The sequence below is a fragment of the Prorops nasuta genome, unplaced genomic scaffold (assembly GCF_024137725.1).
Source record: "Prorops nasuta isolate Cenicafe-Biocafe unplaced genomic scaffold, Cenicafe_Pnas_1.2 PNAS00006, whole genome shotgun sequence".
Lineage (NCBI taxonomy): Eukaryota > Metazoa > Arthropoda > Insecta > Hymenoptera > Bethylidae > Prorops > Prorops nasuta.
Genome location: NW_027116803.1, coordinates 3,880,814 through 3,892,824, shown reverse-complemented (window position 1 = coordinate 3,892,824; position 12,011 = coordinate 3,880,814). Strand labels below are relative to the sequence as shown.

The window sequence follows — 12,011 nt, the reverse complement described above, 5'->3', positions numbered from 1 at the left end:
CCAATTTTTAGCGTTCGCCAGATTTCCTATATCCCATGTCCCGGAGCAAAGCTGCCATTTAACTCTCCGCCACGAGGAATTTGACCTTTTCCTATCCCTTCCACTACGTTCGACTCGGATCAATCGCCTCTCTGTTAACCTGCTGACCTTGAAACCAGCCAGTGTTCACGTATTTTTCGCCCCTATGTGGGTCACACGCGAGCTCGCAGCCTCTTCTCCTCCCAAACTCTTTTATTCTTTAATGTTTGATATTAAGAATGTTTTTTTCACGAAGAAGCTGTCGTTCCTGCGCAAGAAATTTCACACTCTACTGATTTATTAAACGAAACCTAATTACTCTTGTCATTTTTGACTCAACTTTCCAGAAACGGCGAGTTTCCTCGACTTTGGCACAGTTTATTATGTCCGGAAAGAGGAAATTCATTATGAAACATAGTTAGATAGCAGTGGCCTTGCAAACTGTGAATCTCCGGCGTAAGCGAAGCTTAAATCTGCCTTTGTCACGGTGAAAGCACGCGAGGATGCCCGAGGATCTCGCCCAAGTGCCTGCGAATACAAACGCTCTGGCTATACTTCCTAGCAAGACAATTTATGGTCTTTGCCAGAATTGCACAGAGACGAGAGATATGTATACTATATATACCTATATATCTATGAGATATCACGAGTATCGCCTTGAGGATTTTGGTGCAGCGTTAATAGGAATATTTGGCAAGAAAGTGGATGGACCAATAATAGAAACTTTGGTTTCTCGCGCACTCAGAGATATAAAATGCGCAAGTGACGTGAATGATGTGTAAGGGTGTTGAGCAAAATTGATTAGTGGCGTCATTTTGGGGGGAGGGGGGAAACGCAGCAGCGAGAGCGAGTGTATCTTGAGAATGTGAGAAGTAGCTAGTATCAGATTGGCGGATATACAGGCTGGCTGGATGGTTTGTCTGCAGGGAAGGAAGACGAGATAAAGGAATTTTAGAAAAAGAGAAATAGTGGAAGCTGTGGGGGAGGGGGAGGAGGGGATGGAGACAAGGGCGCGAGAAAGAATGGGGCAAGAGACTGCTATAGGTAAAATGATAGGTGGTGGGAGGGGAATGAATGAATGCTTCAGGGCGGGAGAGAGGGGGTGGGTTAAGGGGGTTGGAAGAAATATAGAATCCACACGACTGGTATCAGCGAAGGATATCGACGCTCCTATGTATCGCGACAGATTTACGATGAGAATGGGAAATCCTCCAGTGCGAGTATCCACGATATAACGCGTTATGGCGTAGGTTATGGCACTGGGAGAAAGGCAAAAGCCAAAAGACAATGTAACGTAAACGTTTTGCCATACTCGTGAAACCTTCTATTTCCTAATTTAACGACGATATAATTTAATGTGTCTCGAATAAATCTTCGTAGAATAGGTCTCGGACGAATATTTCCTCGAGTAAAAACTTTTACAATTTCATCATGCAAATTAGGGGCTAAACTTTCCCCTGTGCCTTTGGTTTGATATTTTTCATCCATTTGTGTAATCTCATCAAGTAAATTGCGTTCGAGCAAAGTTTCTTCCGAAATTTCTGCGCTCGCTTATGCATTTCCTCGATTCGTTCCCTTTTTTTTCTCTCGCCCTTATATTCTTTCCATAGTTTTTGTTTTTCAGTATTTTTACACCGGGGCTCGGAGAGGAGAATCATGGTATTCTTTCGGTTGGTCGAGTGGATCGATAAAGGGAGAGCGGTAGAATGCGTGTACGAGAGTTTCACTTTTAAATAGAGTTGCTTGATACGTTTTACGGCCGGATCTGCTCATTTGACTGGTTCGCTTTTTGCCAGGCGCGACGCGTCAGTTTCACGATTCTGTTTATTTCGCGAAACTGGCTCTGTCTCTTCGTTTCATGTATGCATATATGTACGTTCAAAGGTTGCTCTTGTATTTTCGTGTTAACTTTGAGCAAATTTCCATTGGCTAGGCTCTTTCGCTCGTAAATACCTCCGCCAGTTTGTTTATCCTGCACAAGAGTACGCTCAACAAATTTCTGCTTAACGTCGCACCTACTCTAAGTCCATGGTAAACAGTCTCTGGCATATATGCGTGTATCCTTCGTCATAAACACGGATATTTAACGAAATACCTCTTCAGGGTCCGATACAGTTTTCGCGGGATATATATATATATATATATTATATACTATGTTCGCGCGGATAAAGGTGAATATCGTGTCGGTCGTGCGTCGATTCAGCCTTTACCCTTTGAGGGGGGGGACGAAAAATGAAATCCCAATCGAGTTAGCTGCCGTCTCTCGGTTCGTCTTCAGCCACAGGAACTCGTTAAGAAAGTTACGGATCTTTGTGCTCGAGTCCCCGGCAAGTTTTTTTTTCCCCCAGTATTTCTGCTTTTAATCGCGGTCGGGTCTCGAAGATAAAAACTTGGTAATTCCGTCTCGCCAGCAGCACCGTCGCGAAAATTATCACAATTTTGTTTGTCGCCACGGCTTATACTTGTTTATGGAAGTTGCTGCTGGCCGTTAGCTCCGGGATGAGAAGTTTTTCACGATGGGTTGTCTCGTCTCTATATATACCGAGAAGATCCCCCTGCCGAATCTTGCTCCTGACCTTTTTTCTCCTCTTACCTTAAAATATGTCTTTCCCTCGAAGTGTGACGTAAGGGAGCATAGCCACTATTCCGGAAAATTACATGCCCACCCGGCGTAACTCACCTTAATAGAGTCCCATAAAACTTCCGGTGGCCTCCTTCTCGCGTCACTGATCGGTGATTGGAGAAATTATCAATCGCACTATAGCGGTAAACTTTGGTGGAACTCGAGGCAATTCGGTAGGATGTAAAATTCCTCTTGCTGAATTTTCAACGAGCCTCCCTCATTTTCAAGGCTGAGTCTCGCCAATTCGTGGCTCCAGCGTTTCTGCGGCGAGCATCGCTTATGCAAACCTACATGAATTATGCAGAGCGTGCTATATTATCGTGTGTAGGCCCTTATTTCGCACGTTTTTAATCGCCTTCCCCGAGAGCTTTCTCCGAAAGCGAAAGGGATAAATAATTCAGTTTTATCGAGTCGCGCTAGGATGTTCCCTTTAGTCGTTTATCCGAACGCGTTGGTCCCTAGCTTTCGAATCCAGTCCTTTGAATGCCTGGCCCTTTGTCCTCGAGTTTTCGTCCTTACGGAATTAATTTGTTCAACTCCCTTCTCTTAGTTGAAACTTGTAACATTGGATTCTCCAGTCCAAGGCCATATAGAGACTGATCTATATATACATACATATATATATATATAGAGAGAGAGAGACTCGTTGAGACATTTACTCAAGCTTCATTGTTCCTTATGTGCGATGTACCACCTCGTCACACACACACACACATATATATATATATGTACTTCCAATAGTACATGAAACTCTGCTGGAAAAAACGATCGTAACACAAACCGAACTGTCTTTTTTTTAAGAAAATAAAATAAATCGACGATTCAACTCTCTGATTTAATTAAGCTCAGCCCTGATCCTCCGCATATATATATATATATATATATTACCTACTATATACAGCACACGAGATCAGAGTGGCTGGATTTTGCATTATCTCGAAGCACGCCATCAGCTCGCCTTACCGTAACGATCCACTTTTGCACGTGATCTCTCCTCGCCTGGGTCTCGAATGTTTCTTCCGTCAAATTATTCGCGCGTAAGGGATCAGGAAGACACGCCTTGAATTGGCTGTACGTTCTCGTTTTTCTCGTACATTGCATCCGTTTCCACTCGCTTGCTGACTCGTCTTGATCCGCACAGAATATTTCCGCCAGCTACCACTCTGGCTCCTCTCTTCCATATTGCAGCGTACCTTGGCCTCCCTTGCACACGGTATATATGGAGCATACACAGGTGAGGGGGGTAAAAAGAGTTGGAAAGGGGTAATTTTATCGAGTGGAAGCTCAGTCGTTCGCGTGGAATTCACTCGTCTGACGAGCTGCAGGAAATGCCAGGCAAGAGGACAAAGAGAGAGGCAGGCAGAGTTTGCAACGAGAATTTAGCTAGATTGCTGTTTCGGACGCTGGGGGTTTGCTGATTGTCCGAACATCGAAGGGAGTGGATATCTCTGGGATGGCTAGGTGTCACACGCAGACAACATTGCCACTGCTGCCCGCTAGAAAACACCGAGACTGCAATTAACGTTGTCTCTAAAAATGTACTGCCATCGCTCTTCCCTCTTTTTTCCTCCCACCCAGACCGTTTCACCATTCTTTCTCCTTTTATTCGTTTTCACAGGATTTTTATACAGAGTGCACCACACGCTTCTGCCTTTATACGAATTTTCCGCCCTGCAGTTTTCTGCTATTCCCCACCAGGCGTATACCTGCAAAAATATAAACTGATAATTTCTGCCACGACTTTGCGACTCCCTTCCAACCGATTAATGTTTGTTTTTTTAATATATTGTTTATAAAATTCTTGCAATATACCGTGTCGAGTATTGCTGTACGTGTGTGCGAGTTGGCAATATAATCACTCTTCTTGCCCCAGTTGGGATCCAAGTAGTAAACACTGTATATGTATAACTATATTAAATGGAGTCTACTTTCCTATCATTATTTTTTATATTCCTGTTCCCTCGTTTAATTTCGTTTGATCTTGTATCGAGATATCCGTAGTTAATTAGTTATATTCATTAACCCTAGTCTTGTTTCTTCATCTATACATATATATATATATATATTCGGAGTCTTTTGTAGCGATAGAGGATATTATTACCCTCGTTTGCAACGTGTATATAGCATTGCGTTTAGAGAGCTCATTGCCCCAGCACATTAATAAGCAATACTGGATACTCGATAAAGGTTAACTTGGAGGAGAGAGGAAGGCGAGTGTTATGTCTAGCGAGTGATTTCATCTTCCGAATGGTCATTGTACTCCTTCGTACTTTGCAATAATCGACGCTATTAAGGGGAGGTTTGTACCGGAAGCTCGACGTACAATAAATGTTGGAGTTTTCAAACGTAGCTGGTAATACTGGCTATGATCGAGTGGAAATCAATAACGCAAAAGGGGCTTGGCAAATAACGGGTCTGGATAGACGTTTGAATTGAAATTGCAGGAACTCTCCGTTAAACAGGGAAAAGGTTCAAAGGTGAGCGCGACGCTGGCAAATTGAGTACTTCACCTGTACGGATTCAATAATTAAAATTAGTCGTTCATCGTGCATCGTTCCCTGAAATCATCCGGCTTCGCTTACCTCGATTCTTTCCGTTGCCTATTATATTCGACGCTTCATCCAACGTTGCGGCATTCGCCAGGTCGCGCGTGCATTCGTTTTATGCATTTTGCGCAATTTAACGAGAAAACTTTTCAAATTACACTCCATCGAGTCGCGCCTTGGTGTCGCTGCGACGCAGCACAGCTCGAATCTCTCTTTTTCCCTCGATCCCTTCTTATTTATCGTGCGTCCCCTCGTTTTTAGTGACTCGGGCCAATTTCGCATCATCCCTGCTTATGATAAATTCGTTTGTGGAAATCCAGCCTGGCGGAGGCTAGGCTACAAAGAACAATCTGGATTCGCGCTTCCACTCGTCGGTCGTCGATCGAGCCTGCTCCGGACGGAAAGGGTCCTTTTAATTAAGCAACTCGTGTTAATTAGGGAAGGTAATGAGCTCGGGGAGGTACTTGAGGGGATCAAGTTTTTCCTTGGGTGATAACTCAGTGACAGTGTGGTGGGTGACCGAAATGAGGATGGATCATTAACGTAGTGGGACAGATGTTTCGAATGATTATGAGCTTGTTGTACAGCCTGGTCATGGCAAGTTAATTAGAAGCGGAGGGCCACGGTGATTAGTCAGAGCTAATCGATCTATATGTATATGTTGACCCACGCAGAATCAACTCGTGTAATGGCTCCATTAGCACTTTGGTATGCGTTACGTACAATCTCCACTGATACGAATATGTAAGGTATTCGAGATTAGCCGAGATTGGAGCGAATTCCAAGAACCGTGCACGGACAACCCCTGCCCAGAGCAGCCTTCGTTAAAACCATCCCTTCTGCTTTGTTATCACACGATTATCGTCCTCCCATTCGCTTGTATTACTACTGAAAATACAAATACTGCAAGGGAACACAGCTTATGTATATCTATATACCTGCGTCCTACAGTTTTCCACACACACACACAAATGCAGTGAACCATCGGTGAGAACCGAGAGAAATTTGAGGGTGCTGTGCAAACGAAAGAGCAGAACGATAAATATGTAGCAAGTGGAAATTTTTCGATGTCGCGTTAAGGTTACAGTAAATAAATTCCGGGAGAGTGCGTCACGAAGGAAGCTGGAGTTTCAATGGAAGGGATATAGAATAAAGTATATGTGGGTATAGGGTGTTAAGGACTGAATTCCCTTCTTGCTTTAACACGACTGGCACCCCATTGCATTGGAAGTAACTGCTTCGTGCAGTCTATTGTTGCTTCCAGTAGTATTTGCCGAGAATGGAAGGCCAGGGCTATTAGATACTGGCAAACTAAATGATTTCGAACAACCAATAAGAAGGAGGAATATATCAAGCAAGGGGGCTTTTAGTATCCTTTCTCGCGGAATTGCTAAAAGACCTAGTAATACCCTTCCTCCATCCTCCATTTACCTTATTTCCTTGCTCTCTCGGTTCAACTAAATTTCAACACTTTCCTCTAGACGTCAATTACGAGAGGAGAGACAATAAAAAGGCAATCTTCATCGGTGAACGCCGTTTATCCGCAAAACAACTTATGGCTATCATCGATTTTCTTCCTTTCTTATCACTTATTATTGCCGGGCCTCGAGTTGATGCTGATTTAAGAGTTTCGAGGCGTCTGTACATACACCTCTTATTGCTCTCAGGTGCTATCCTTCTTTTCATGCTCCTTCGTTTTTCTTTCGGCATGTGAATTAAATCGTAGTTCTTCAAGGAGTAACGGCAGAAGTTGCAGAAAGCCAACGGTCACGTTGCAATACGAGACTGGTATAGCCTTTTAAATGGGTTTCCTTTAATCCAATTTGTCGCTCGAGCGATATCAACGGATCCTTATAGTATTTATACTACGTTCGTATTCCAGTTGAAACTGTCCTTAAATGAATGTTATCCTTCCTAGCCACACACATCGGTGTATTTTTGTTAAAAGCCTGGCCAAAAATGCGTTTGTTTGTCCTACGTTACAAAGCTGATGGTTTATTAGTAAAACAACAAGTGATTTTGAACTATACAAACTATAGTTGTTTTATAGACAGTCCACTACGCGAGGTTGCACTATACATAAATATTTATTCAATATTGAATTTTGGTAAAGTTTTAGCTATACGATATTCCAGTCTGTGCACAATACTTCCAGTTTCTCTCTACTGCAGCGTAATTCTTTCTCACGAGGCAAGGGTTACCGTCGCAATCTTCTTCTTCCACGAGTCGCGAACGATTAAGAAATTTCACCAGTCTAATTGACAGGTCTCGATGAGAAAACCATTGGGTTTCCAGCTTCGCGCAGCCAATCCCTATCGATCACCATTGTTTTCTAGATTTTCACAAATCCTTCTCGCCAACTCCTTCCAGGATAATCTGTTTTTTCACGAAAATTCAAAGTCGAACGACGAGGCAAAGTTCCTAATTGAAAAGGCGTTCATTTATCAGAGTGACGTTATTAGAATAAAAGAAGAGTATAGAAAATGTAGGAATTCTCGCCGTTGGATATTTCAGTGTGCAATTTTTCATTGAATTTGCCGGAGTGTCCGATCGTATCCGGTATTTGCTTGGCGCGAGCAATTTAATCTGTCGGGGTCACTCGTATTGATACTATTGACCTTGAGGGTTGCAGGAAACACAAATCGGTGAGAGCAGTGAAGGAAAAATGGTGGTAGGGGATAGTTGGTAACGGAACTAAGAGCGTCTACTGTATTTTGCTTGCGGGAGGCAGTTGAGGGCCGTGCGGAATTGCCATGACCGGCTGAGTGAAAATAATTGAATCGTACACTGGCAGGCGGTATTGTCCTCTAAAATGAAGTTTACGTTCCCCATCCCGACTATCTTCAGCCTTTCTATCACCCTCCTTCACTCATTCCCGAGTTTGCCAACTCTCTGTGTCCCATCCTCATTTTACATACATTAACTGTGCAGTAGTCTCCCCTCTCCTCCCCCTCCCCCACCATTACATCCCTTTCTCTCTCTCTCTCTCTCTTTCCTCCTCTCGAACGTCTTTTTTTGTCTTTAAGCTCGATGAGCATACTTCGCCCCAACCACCGCCATTCCAAAATATTCCTTCCTGAAAGGTGGCAGCCTCTTCCCGTCTCCCATTAAAGCCACTGACTCCCGCGGGAATGTTGTTTCGCAAGAATAATAAAGGAACGCAGGGACTTTGAGTCAAGACCCAGCAGAGAATTCCTTAATCCGCGACATGCAAGGCCTTTTCCTTGGAATTCTCTCCTATCCCACCTTTCGTCTTCCACCGTCTGTACCACGCCACCTTTTCTACTTTATAGCCCGGTTGCTCTCTAAAATTACCAGACACGCTTGCTCCATTTAATAAACGCTAGATACACTAATACCGATTGCATTCCTTTTTACGCGAGAGCCGTTTCTCCAATCTCGATAGTCGATTGTGGAATTTTGTTTTATCGCTGTCGCATTATGGTTGGATTGTTTTTCATTTCCCTGACGAGCCGATTGTGTAATCAGTGGTGTTCCTGCAACTTTTGCTCTCTCTCTCTCTCTCTCTCTCTCTCTCTCTCTCTCTCCGTGTTTTCAACAGGTTTGTCCTGGAAATAAAGTTCCAGACGAAAATAGAATATTAAATTCAGAGATAGAGGATTTGTACAGCATTATAACCTTTCCTCTCGAATTGCCAGATACTTTTAGGCTTTACCTCTAAGAGATTTTATTGAAAAATCGCTGTACTTTTTCTTATTTCGATACTCCATTAGCAGCGGAGAGTGCTAGAGGTGATTTTACGATGTCAGCAGGGGGTGGAAGGCTGTAATTTTACATGCAATTTCTCCGGCTGGATGGGCGCGTAAATGATACAGAAGCACGCTGATTGTCGGCGAGGGTGGAAGCGCGTAACTGCAGTGGTGCCGACGCCCTCGCGAGTACTGGATGGGGGGTGGCTGATCCCAGATGGGAAAAGAATTGACGATGATTTATAACTGACACCTTCCACTACCCTTCTTCCCCTTTCCCATGGGTTCACCGGCGCACCAACAGATGCCGCGTAACAATATTATTGTAAACTCTGCAATTGCGCATTGTCACTCCTGGTGAAACTGATTCGACCTTCGTAGCTATGCAGAGGAGGGCTCCGGAAAAAGTGCGAGCCTTTCTACATCTTGAAATCCAGACACTCCCAGCTCTCCGCCTCCCTTAACCCCTCCGACGCTGATACCGAGGGGTGCGAAATGGCTCGAAATGGCGAAAGAATGAGGCACAATTTCGGCCCCGCGTGACGTTAATATTAATTTTTTCTCAACGACTCGCTGACAGCTTTCTTACAATTTCATGGCCGTAAATCAAAGCTGGCAAGATTTTCTGCATCCATTTACCCTAAGATCTCTGTACCAAGAGCCTCTGTATTTTTCGTCTCGCGAAGGATTTCAAATGAGAAAAAGAAAGTGAATTTATTGCTCTCTGCAAATGTTCTATCTATACATTTGTTCTTGTATTATGACAAATAACTATGTGCTATCATAAATATTTTTTATATACGTTTTGTTCCATTATTCGCGATAGGAGATCTATTAACTCTTTAATTAATATACCGCCATTTGAAAATAGCTTCCTTATTATTTTTCTTGTCGATTTTAATTAAAATTTGTATACTGTTTTAGTTTGAGCTTTTGAATAAGAATTTAAAGTTTAATTATTATTCTGAAACCTTGTATGAAGGGTGAACGTGTAAACTCTCTATTTGATGTAATTTTCATTAAACAACTAAATTAAAGCGCTGTATAGTTTCAATAAATGATCGGAGGCACATTTCGTTAAAAGCCATTACAAAATAGATTCACGGAATTGTTGTATCTATCTAGTAACGTTTTTCAAGAAAATAAATTATATACTTTTCATAAGAAGTCATTATTTCAGTTGTGATCTACAAAAATTATACAGAAAATGATAGCTTCTGTAAAAGGATAATATTTAAATTGGTGTTCACTATTTTGAACTTTGAAATTTTAATATCAAAATTGAATCCAGCGATCCTATAAACACTTGGTTAAAGAAACTTTCATAGAAAGTTCGCAAACTTTATTTTTCACAGTGTAAGAGTACATTCTGTGATGTTTACTACACCGTTAAGGGGTTAATGGAACTCTTTTGAAAAAATATATTTTGCAGTGGAGTAAGCTTGATGGTATCATCAGGTGGAATCTTTCGGAAGGGCTGAAATTACGGGAAGAGGGGTGGGAAGGGGGGACTTGGAATAGAAAAAAGCAGTGTGTAAGAGAGAGAGAGAGATAGAGAATACAAGAGAATGAATGTATCGTAAAGAGCACTTATTGCGGTAGGCAAAGCACGCGTACCTACATTTACGAATATCAGGTAACGTAATACCGTGGGAGGAATAAAAGTGGGATGATTTAGGAGCAAGGTCTGCCGTTGGAGCTTTTGCGGGCTTGCGAATATTCACGCATTCCACCCTTCTGCGTCGGAGAATTTATATTTTGCTGAATGTTGATCTGCACTGGACCAGCACGACTGGTTTCGCAGGGGCTGGCTGTGCGCGGTTGGGGCTGGAATAATTCCACCTGGAGGGGAACAATTCGATTTTTCGAAGTGTCCCCGCGTTGACTCGTCCGGCCTTGCTTACGCCACCATCCGAATAATAATTGGCCTTAATTATTCGCCACTCGCTTTAACACGACAAACTTTTTCATCCTGTTATAGCCCAACCGCTTTTCCTCCAACTAATTCCATCCCGGTTTTCGTCTGACCTCTTCGTGACATAACAAGAAACACCTCCGCCCCACCCTCATCCCCTCACCATTCCCTTATTATTCTTTCTTCTGTTGACTCTCGTTGCTTCATTTCCTACTTTACCCACTCACTCGACATTTACGCGTGTGTGTGTGTGTTTGTGTTTCTCCGCCTCTCTTCATATTTAAGTCCCTCAAAAAAATTTGCCAGTTTCCGGAAAAGCAATGTAGCATAATTTGCGATAGCACGAAAAGCATGGCCAATCCAAATTGCTTCTTTGATGCTGTATACGCTTTGTCGCGACTGGCCCGAGGGACGCAACCCTTTGCCTGTTTTCAAGGCTATAGAGACTTTTTTCCAGGATGCGACGCGAAGCGACGCGACGCGATGCTATCCTATTTCGAACGCGGCCATCCACCACAAGCCGAGGAGGGAAGAACGTGCAATTTCCCAGGGACGGCAAGGAATGCGATTAAGCGTTGATGGCTTCCTAAATGCAAACAACCCCGAAACCGTAATCACCGGAGACAATCGTGGCAAGGGGTAGGCGCGATTTTAACACGTCGCCTGTGAGCACTAGTAATTTGAGTAGTGCCGATTAATCGACACTTTCCCTTTCCCCCTCGCGTATACCAATTAAGCCTAAATATTTTCTGAAATTTTCCTCGTGACGTAAAATAATTTATTTATAACAATTTGTCAATTTCCACTGTCGTATAATAAGAGCCTGTATATTAAAAATAGTTTCATCGCGATACGAAGAGGTGTATTTAAAATTCGTGATAAGATTAGATCCTTTTTTGCCGTGCGAGGTTAACGGGTGGTTCTGATAATAGCCGATGGCTGACGCGGAAGAGACTTAATTGCTTTTACAGGGAATTAGATTGCTGGGGCTCTCTGACTGGCAGGATATTGCACGGTGAAAAAAGAAGGAATGGCGCCATCTTGCGCGTTATTGCGTATGATATTTGGGGGTGAGGGGGTCTGGAGCGATTGGCACCCGATGGTGGCTAGATGTAGAGGGGGTGTAGCGGGGGGAGAGAGGTGGATGGGTTTGGAATTCGGTAGCAACTCTCACTCTCCCTTCGCCAGCATTTCTCGAC

At 43.2% G+C, this 12,011-nt stretch overlaps 1 protein-coding gene across 2 annotated transcripts in view; it reads left to right on the top strand.

The window, feature by feature from the left end:
• The window catches only part of IRSp53 (Insulin receptor substrate 53 kDa), a 96,112-nt gene that overhangs the window by 37,049 nt on the left and 47,052 nt on the right, over positions 1-12,011 (top strand). The window lies entirely within an intron of this gene.